The sequence below is a fragment of the Cibotium barometz genome, chromosome 32 (assembly GCF_041138505.1).
Source record: "Cibotium barometz isolate CiBa-2024 chromosome 32, ASM4113850v1, whole genome shotgun sequence".
Lineage (NCBI taxonomy): Eukaryota > Viridiplantae > Streptophyta > Polypodiopsida > Cyatheales > Cibotiaceae > Cibotium > Cibotium barometz.
In genome coordinates this window covers 19,454,810-19,465,746 of record NC_141077.1, presented here as the reverse complement: position 1 = coordinate 19,465,746, position 10,937 = coordinate 19,454,810, and positions in this window count along the sequence as shown.

Genomic DNA, 10,937 nt, shown 5'->3' with positions numbered 1-10,937 from the left:
GACTGGTATTATGATGCAGCCTGCCACTCCATGGTCTATCATCAAAACCACTGGATGAGGAGTCTCCTGGTCCACTCAATGACTGTGATTGCTGACTTGCATTCTGTGCAACCACATTTCCACTTACATCAACAGCATACTAGCTACTCATCTCATCAAATACAACATCCCTACTTACCCTCAATTCATAATAGGATTATAACATTGATATCCTGCTCAAGGGAATACCCAATAAACATAAATTTTTTTACTTTTGGATCCAGCTTAGTATGCAACTCATCTAGCACATGCATATATGTAATACATCCAAAAACTTTCAAGTGAGACAAATATGGTTTCTTGTTGCTAGTAAACAACTCCTCTGGCGTTACATCATGTATGGCTGCAGTAGGAGTCCTGTTCATGATATGAACTATTGTAGACACAACCTTAGCTTAACCAACAGAATGAACTTCTTCTTGATGAGTCCATAATAGCAGGTACTGAAAGGGAGAATTACTTAAAAATGTTGGATAGATTTCCTAACCTTTTTGCAAATAGCTACTCACAAGTACGCCAAGTTATCCTGGTAGAGCACAAGATTGATCTCAAGTCCCAAAGTAAGCCAGTGGTACAGCGGCCGGCTAAGGCGTTTAGGAGTAGTGCAAGCAGAGGTGCTTAAGAAGGAGGTAACTAATTTGCTTGAAGCTGGATTTATTTTTCCAGTAGAGAATTCAGAGTGGATTTCCCCAGTTGTAGTCACTCCCAAAAAGGGTGGAAAATGGCATGTGTGCATGGACTTTCGCCCTTTAAATGCATGCACAAAGAGGGATTATTATCCTCTACCCTTTCAGGATGAGATTTTGGATCAAGTTGCAGGTCATGAATTGTATTCAGTGTGTGATGGATACTCTGGATACTTTCAAATCCGGATTTATGAAGAAGATTAAAGGAAAACCTCATTTATCACACCTTGGGGAGTGTATGCCTATAGGGTGATGCCATTTGGCTTGACCAATGCACCAGCAACTTTTCAACGCTTCATGAGTCAGGTATTTGCACCTTACTTGGGAAAGTTTATAAGGGTCTTTCTGGATGATTTTTGCATTTATTCAAGCCGCATGGATCACTTGGAAAAGTTGAGGTTGGCCTTGCAAAGTATTGATGATGCAAAAGGGTGTCTTAATCCTGGAAAATGCCGCTTGGCATGAAGGAAGGTGGTTCTCTTGGGGCATGTTATCTCAGAAGAAGGCATAGAGATGGATCTTGAGAAGGTGCAGGCAATTGTGGCCCTCCCACCACCTACCAATGTACGGGAGGTAAGGAGGATTTTGGGTAAAACAAAGTATTACCAATACTTTGTTAACATGTTCTCTGAGAAGATGCTGTATGAAACCAACACCAACACACGAAAGATTCAGTTGTGAAGAATGAGATTCATACTGTGGAGAAGAAAAATATGTTTATGAATGATTATGCCTTGAAGATCAAGGGCATTGTGAAATCCCTTGCATTAATTGGTGTTTCTGTTGATGATGAATGACAAAGTGGAAGTGTGTCTACGTGGTCTCTCGAGACGTCTATTTTCAGACTCGAGAGAACATTCCCAACTTCATAGATTTGGTGTCAATATGCTGATCATTGGAGAGAAGAACTTAAGTGAAGATAAAAAATCTTCACAAACAAAAATAGTTCAGAGCAGCAGGCCTTTTACACAAGTGCAGGTAGAGGATGAGGTAAAGGTTGTGGACGTGGACGTGGCCAAGGTAGTGTGGCTACATAGGTAATCAGAATTATATTCAGTAGCAACAACAGTCCTAGGATTCACAACAAACAAGAATAACACACATGTGAAAGAGACCAGTTTAGAGGCAGGGGAAGTCAAAGTTGTCGTGGTAAGTAGCAAAGACAGCATAATGATACACGAGGGTGTTTTTACTATGGTAAGCCTGGACATGTGCAGGTAATTGCTATAAGAAGCAAAGTGACATGCGAAATGGAAAAGTGCAGCAAAACAACTATGCATTCTCTAGCAGAAATAATGAGGATAATGAGAGGTTGTTTGTTATGCAACATGTAGTAATTGCTTTGTCTAGACATGATGTAGTGCTCATCATGTAAGGATGATGTATGGTATGTTAATTCAAGTGCTTCAAACCACATGACAAGTCATGGTGAGTGGTTCAAGGAAATGAAGAGTCTTGAAAGACCAAGTTTTGTTGAAAACAGGAGATGACACTGCTCATCCGATTGTTCACATTGGAGATAATGTACCATTGTCTATGCAGGATGGAAACGTGAAGTACCTTGTAGATGTACTTTATGTTCTTAACATTACAAAGAATTTGGTTTCTATTGGCTAGATGATTGAGGAGGGTTTGCAGGTCCAGTTTAACCCTAACGGCGGTGGCTGTTATGTAGAAGACTTTAAAGATAGCTGCAAGCTATGGAAAGATAAGAGACTGGAAAAAATATTTACATATTGAATGTAAATATCCCTAAAGTGAGTGCTACAATGTTTGTAAATGGTTTACGAGTTGTTGCAGATACAGACATTTGGCATAAGAGAATTGGACATGTAAATGTGCAAATAATGAAGTCTATGCAGACGAAAGAAATTGTGACAGGCCTACCTAAGTTTAAAGTTGAAGGTATACAGAAAGTTTGTGAAGCAAATCAATTTGGAAAGTAAACAAAACATGTATTTCCACATGACAAAAATGTGAGTAGGAATGTACCAGATGTTGTGCATTCAGATGTATGGGGTATGTCTACAACTGGTTGCAAGTACTGCGTAACATTCATTGATGGCCACACGAGGAAAGTGTGGGTGTATTTCATGAAGGAGAAGAGTGAAGTGTTCACTCATTTTCATAATTTTAGAGTGATGGTGGCTGAAAAACACACAAGAAAGCATGTGAAGTAATTAAGGTCAGATGGCGGGGACTTCTCCAATGAGTTCTCTAAATTCTTGGGAAAGAATGGCATTCAGAGACAATTTACATGTAGATACACTCCGCAGCAAAAAGAAGTTGCTGAGCGAAAAAAACAGGCACATTCTAGAGATAGCACGAGCATTGATGGTGGAGAAGAATATGCAGCATAGCTATGGGCTAAGGCTGTGTCTACAATAGTTCATATCATGAACAGGACTCCTATTGCAGCCATAATTAATGTAACGACAGAGGAGAAGTTTACTGGCAAGAAACCATATTTGTCTCACTCGAAAGTTTTTTGATGTATTACATATATGCATGTGTTAGATGAGTTGCATACTAAGCTGGATCCAAAAGTAGAAAAATGTGTGTTTATTAGATATTCCCTCGAGCAAAAGGGATATCAATGTTATAATCCTACTACATGTGAATTGAGGGTAAGCAAGGATGTTGTATTTAATGAGATGAGTAGCTAGTATGCTGCTGAAAAAGATGTTGTTGGGGCTGATGTAAGTGGAAATGTGGTTGCACAGAATGCAAGTTAGCAATCACAGTCATTGAGTGGACCAGGAGAGTCCTCATCCAGTGGTTTTGATGATAGACCATGGAGTGGCAGGCTGTATCATAATACCAGTCCTGAAAAATGTAGTTGGACCAGGAGAGTCCTCATCCAGTGGTTTTGATGATAGACCATGGAGTGGCAGGCTGTATCATAATACCAGTCCTGAAAAATGTAGTTGGTACATCACATAAAGGAAAAGAGAAAGTGATTAAGCCCCTTGGTATGCCTAATATTTGTGCAGGGCATTCTCTTGTTGATGGATATTCTAGTGCCTCGGAGATGTACCTTGATGAGAATCTTGGGATTCCAGCAATGAGGACACCTGGTGTAAAGAAGGCTATGGAAGCTATGAATGCAAAGCTATGAAGATCTGGAAGAGTCAAAAACCTTGTGCAGAGTGAAGAAGGCTTTGGAAGCCATGAATGCAAAGCCATGAAGATTTGGAAGAGTCAAAAACCTTGTGCAAAGGTTGACTTATGATGGTTATGTGGCACATCACTATGCTTATATGGCAAAAGTTGTGTTGGTTATGTAGAAGCCACATGTTTTGATGAGGCTATTGGAAATGTGTGTTAGAAGAAAGCTATGAAGGATGAGGAGATGGATGCATTATATGGAAATGAGACTTGGTATTTGGTGCCATTGCCTGAAGGCAAGAAAGCTATTGGCTATAAGTGGGTGTATAAGGTGAAACATAACAGTAATGACAACATAAGCAAGTAGCCAAAGGATATGCGCATACACATGGGATTGATTATGAGAAGACATTTGCCCCCGGTTGCAAAGATGGCAACTGTGAGAGCTATGATTGCGGTGGTTGCAGCTAAAGGCTGGTTTTTACATCAGATGGATGTAAAAAAGTGTGTTCTTACATGGCGACTTGCAAGAGGAAGTGTATATGGACCAGCCACCTGGTTTTGAGGATACAGGTCACCCATAGTATGTATGTAAGCTCCGTAAGGCCTTGTATGGGCTGAAGCAAGTTCCACAAGCATGGCATGACAAGATTGTTGCGTATCTTGTCACTATTGGTTTTCATATGGTAGATGCAGATCACTCTTTGTATATGCGCAAGAGTGAGACCAGAGATTCTACAGCTGGACTACACTCACTAGTCCACATCTTCCCACTCCTCTTAGCATGTTCACAATATGGACCACTTGTATATACTCTTTTATGTGTGTTAGTCACTTTATCTTCTTTGTAGACCTCTTTTGTTGTGTGAAGATCTGAATAGCATGCTATACATTTCTTGACGAAAATGTACTTAAAATATTATAATCTAGAATGTGTGCTTGTAAACGGTGTTTTCTTAACATATCTTAATATCTTAATTTGCAATACATCAATTTGTGTAGATTTGTACTACTCCAATAGATTTGTAATCTTTGTCTAACTTTTTTTTGCAAGAGTGACAAGATGAGAATGATTTTCATCAAGAATTACTTATTGTTATTATTTTGCATCAAGATTTGATTTTAGCACAATAAACTTTGCATAATTTGTAAATTGCTATGTTCTCCATTATAGATCTGCAACATAATTGTATTACTCTTTAACTCTATACTTAAATCTACATAGCAACTTTATTATGCACACTTCTTGAAATTGCACCAAGATTCTACACACTTTCTTGAAATTATATCAAATTTCTGCACTTTCTTGAAACTGCACCAAGATTCTACACATCAACCTTTTCCTTGTAATATTTCTTCAAGAATTCAAAGATTTGATAATCTAGGGTTTTAATCTTGAAGAATAAGGGCTCTAAGGATTAATCTCTAAAAAGGTATGCTCCCTAAGCAAGAAATCACTCAATACTGGCTGTGGAAATTTCTGTAAAACCCAATTTCAAAAATCAAGAAAATTTCAAGAAATGAAGATCAAGAAGATCAAGAACTTTAAGAAATCAAACATTGAAGTGGGTTTTGAAAATAGTGATTAATACAAATTCAAAAATGATTAACACAAGTTTCATTGCTAATCTTCTCAAATCAAGAATTAGTAAATTTAAAAACTATGTAAAAAAATCAATTTAAAAAATGATTAACACTAATCATGATCAAGAAAATATATTTTTGAAAACTAAGTTAACAGTAATCCAAAAATGATTAATCGTCTAATCAACCATTAAGATCTAAGCCTAGAGCTTTAATACCAATGAAAGAAAGTAACATCTAGGTTAGCCTTGGATTAGCCTAATTAGCTTAGATTAGGAAAATCTAGAGAGATTAGCACTATGGAATATGGAAAGTAAGTATAATGATAGTCCAAGGTTCAAGAACGTTCAAGAAGGTTAAAAAGGTACCATAGTCCTAGAGAACATGCCTTTTATAGTCCCAAGGCCCATGTGTCCTAATCCCACATGTAAATGACCCTAATCCCATGTGCCTATGCCCATCCCATGTGCATGTGCATCCTAAGAACACTTTGTTACACTCGTTGTGATCATTCACGCCCATCGCCTCCTCCTACTTCCACATCATTGCATGGCTCTGAGCTGAAGGTCCCTACATGGATAGAGACATAATTTTTAGTGCTCTTACAAAAATTAGGACCATTGCTCTTACAAAAAATAGGAGCATGTATAAACAAAAGGCCTATGTTATAGCTACTCGCATGATTCATCATGCCTAGTGCCTCCTCTCGCTTCCACATCATTGCATGGCTTTTTCAAAGTCCCCTGCATCATGAATAGAGACATAAGTTTTATGCTAGCAAACAATAAGTTATACACTTAACAATGTTATATACTTACATAGTTCATGATGTGGGCTCAATTGAGCTCGTCTTCTTCTCGGTCCATCTTGTTGAACAAGGACGTAGTTCAATGAGACTACGTGAAGTCATAGTCTTCTTGGGTATAGCTATAATCCACAACATTCAAGGAAATAAATTTAGCATATTTAGCAATTTATACATACATTATTAAGTATATTACAAAAAGAAAGAGATAAAAGCTTACAAATTATGTACAAAAGCATTTGGCACCACCGTTACAAAGGTGAGAAGTCCCTGAACTTTAAGTCGTGCTTCAATAGAGCCTCCCATTGTTGCTTATACTTGTTGGGCATATCATGAACCTCAGCCTTAGCTTGCGAGTATGTACAAAAGCATTTGGTGCCACCACTACCAACGTGAGAAGTCCTTAAACCTTTAAGTCATTCTTTAGCAGAGCCTCCCATTGTTTCTTTTACTTGTTAGGGGTGTCATAGATCTCAGCCTTAGCCCTTCTCTACTCCTCAATGTCGAGATATGGGGGGTTACTCTTTCCTTCCTTTATTATCTCTTGCACTTCACACATTCAATGGCTCATTAGATCTCTCATTCTCTTGAGCATTTACTTGTTTTATTGAATTGTCAAGGATCTTAATACATGGAGGCTTGTAATAACCTCTTACAAGTTAAGGATTGAATCAATAAACTATGAACAAGATACTCATATAACTCTAAAGATAGACATAGACATGGACATAACATAAGTAAAATAGCAAACATCAAAGCACATAAGCATTGGGTTCAATATCTCCCCAACATGAGTGGCTCCACTTTCTCATGCAGGTCTTTCAAGTTCTATCTAATCAAAATTAGCCCTTGGAGCCATAATTAGTTGTTGCTTCCAAAATTGGGCTTGTAAAAAAATTAACCATATTCCAATCCTCAGAAGTTTAGATAAATGCTTTTCCTAATTTTATATACAAATGGGCCTAGCCACGTAAAACCAAAATGTAGCTCACATGCACGTCGCTAGAAGTAGTAATATGGTAAACACCTAAGTTGGTCTTCTCACTCTCAATACCTATCGCCATCATCTTCCATTTCATAGCGTATACTCATAAAATCCAAAATGTTATATATCAATCAATTGGACTCACTCAACAATTAATTCTAACATGTGCTAACAATTGGACTCACAATTGCATATGTCACAAAATCAATTGGAACAATCAATTCTAGAGTCAATTGGACTCACTCATAATCAATTCTCACATATAGCATGGTATAAGCACAAACACATGAACACAAGGCCACTCATGATGGAGAGTATTAAAATAGATTCACCCATGATACTTTGTCAGTGTCAGCGGCGGTACGCATACAAGCATGTACTTAGTATTAAATTGGTGTTATTGAAGATACCCATACTAATGATACATCAATCATCATTGATGAATCATAGAGGGACTATATGTAACATTCCCTCTTACTTGAGTTACAACTAACCTCAGTTGTGTATTTCTTTGCATGAACAAAGAAGGTCAGGATATTGGTAGAAAAATCACTCAAGCATCTAGCGAGCATCTTCAATGGGATGATTCTTGAAAGTTATTAGATACTTGCTATAATTATTTCATGTTATTGTATGGGTGTGTTGATGATTAATAAGAGAATCTAGTAAAAGAACTTCTTCATCAACAAGGTAGTTCTTCATAAATTGGATGAGAATCTAAAGGTCCTTTAAATGGTCTCAAAAGGCTAATATGAAAAGAGTTGTGAATTTTCCAATGGGATGATAGTTATAGGCTATAAGCAAGATTGTTTATTTAAGTCGTGCTTCAATAGAGCCTCCCATTGTTGCTTATCCTTGTTGGGCATATCATGGACCTCAGCCTTAGCTTATGAAGCATGTACAAAAGCATTTGGTGCCACCACTACCAACGTGAGAAGTCCTCAAACCTTTAAGTCGTTCTTTAGCAAAGCCTCCCATTGTTTCTTTTACTTGTCAGGGGTGTCATAGATCTCAGCCTTAGCCCTTCTCTACTCCTTAATGTCGAGATATGGGGGGTTACTCTTTCCTTCCTTTATTATCTCTCGCACTTCACACATTCAATGGCTCATTAGATCTCTCATTCTCTTGAGCATTTACTTGTTATTAAATTGTCAAGGATCTTAATACATGGAGGCTTGTAATAGCCTCTTACAAGTTAAGGATTGAAACAATAAACTATGAACAAGATACTCATAAAACTCAAGATAGACATAGACATGGACATAACATAAGCAAAATAGCAAACATCAAAGCACATAAGCATTGGTTTCAATCTCTCCCCAACATGAGTGGCTCCACTTTCTCATGCAGGTCTTTCAAGTTCTATTCATCAAAATTATCCCTTGGAGCCATAATTAGTTGTTGCTTCCAAAATTGGGCTTGTACAAAAATTAACCATATTCCAATCCTCAAAGCATAAAATCAAAATTGATGGGAATAACTCTTTTGAAATAAAATAAATTTCTTTATGCATCTTTCTATCCATTAGAAGTAGTAATATGGTAAACACCTAAGTTGGTCTTCTCACTCTCAATACCTATCACCATCATCTTCCATTTCCTAGCGTATACCCATAAAATCCAAAATGTTATATATCAATCAATTGGACTCACTCAACAATTAATTCTAACATGTGCTAACAATTGGACTCACAATTGCATATGTCACAAAATCAATTGGAACAATCAATTCTAGAGTCAATTGGACTCACTCATAATCAATTTTCACATATAACATGGTATAAGCACAAACACATGAACACAAGGCCACCCATGATAGAAAGTATTAAAATAGGTTCACCCATGATACTTTGTCAATGTCAGCAGCACGCATACAAGCATGTACTCAACAATTAGTATTAAATTGGTGTTACTGAAGATACCCTTACTAATGATGCATCAATCATCGTTGATGAATCATAGAGGGACTATATGTAACATTCCCTCTTACTTGAGTTACCACTAACCTCAGTTGTGTATTTCTTTACATGAACAAAGAAGGTCACAATATTGGTAGAAAAATCACTCAAGCATCTAGCGAGCATCTTCAATGGGATGATTCTTGAAAGTTATTAGATACTTGGTATAATTATTTCATGTTATTGTATGGGTGTGTTGATGATTAATAATAGAATCTAGTAAAAGAACTTCTTCATCAACAAGGTAGTTCTTCATAAATTGGATGAGAAGGTAAAGGTCCTTTAAATGGTCCTTTAAATGGTCTCAGAATGCTAATATGAAAAGAGTTGTGAATTTTCCAATGGGATGATAGTTATAGGCTATAAGCAAGATTGTTTATTTTTTAAATTATCTTGAATGGTCTATAAAACCTCAGTGCAAGTTTCACCACTAGATGTTTTGCACACAATTTCTAAACATTTCTTTTCAATTCGCAAAAGTACATAATCATTTTCTTTGAAAGATATATCCTTTCAATTTTTGTTCACTTAAGTCGTATAGCGCTCTTGTGCCGAAAGTATGACTGCACGTACCTTACGAAGTATACTATTAAAGTCAATAGAAAAATCATCAACAGTCCAGATCCTATGTGAAATCCTAGTAGTTGGCATAGGTAAGGTTTTTCCATATATGATCTCAAATGGAGCGGGGCCAGTCATCAGTGAGGTCTATTGTTGTAAGCAAATTGTAGAGGATGAATGTATTGATCCCAAAGCTTTGGCTGAGAAGATGTATAAGCTCTAAGTAAGTGAGGAATTGTACTATTTGTGACTTCAATTTAACCATTAGCTTTTGGATGAAATATTCTCGTGAAATCTAACTTAGTATCCAAATCGTCAAACAAAGTGGTGCAAAAGTGACTACAGAATTTCGAGTCTCAATCATAAACTATGATTGAGGGCAAGCCGTGATGTATAAAAATTTGCTTAATAAATAGTTTCATGGCTTGTTTTAAATACTCTTTGCTTAATAAACACTCTTTGCTTAATGAGTTTTAAATAAAATCCTTTTAGGAAACTCTTCTTAACACACACAAGGAGTTGAAAAAAATAGAGATAGCTAAAATCAATCAAAAATACTAACACACAAGGAGTTGAAAAAAATAGAGATAGCTAAAATCAATCAGAAATACTATTTTTAAATAGTCATAAATTAGGTGGAACTTGCCAAAAAAGTGCTCAATTTTTGTATTTCTCGTTAAAAACCACTCAAATAATTTTTCAGCAGGCTAAAAATCCCACGAAAAATCTATGAACATGTACACAATGAATGTATTCACTTAATATGGCGATAGAATTAAAGCTGACAACTATTCTAGCCCTCTAATTTAAGTATGCCTGCTAATTGTTGTGGCTTTCTTACTATTTTTTAAACAATCCTAGTTTCAAAATTTCACTTTTTGCGTAAAATGCAATATCCATATGATGCACTAATGTTAGGGCAACTCGTTTGTGTACTTCTTACTAAGTTTCAATGTAGTTGCCTATTTCTACTATTGATAACCTAAATGAGACCCTGAGCCACTTATGTGGCTCAATTACAAGATTTGTGTTAAATTCTTCTTACAAGGAATGAAGTAGGCTTGTTTACTAAGATGGTCCACTATGGTCCAAATCATATCATTATGACCAGTCTCATAGTAGGTAAACCTATAATGAAGTCCATGGATATTTGCTCCTAAGACTCAGTAGGAATGGGTAAAGGCATTAATAGTCCTTGAGTCTTTCCTTTGT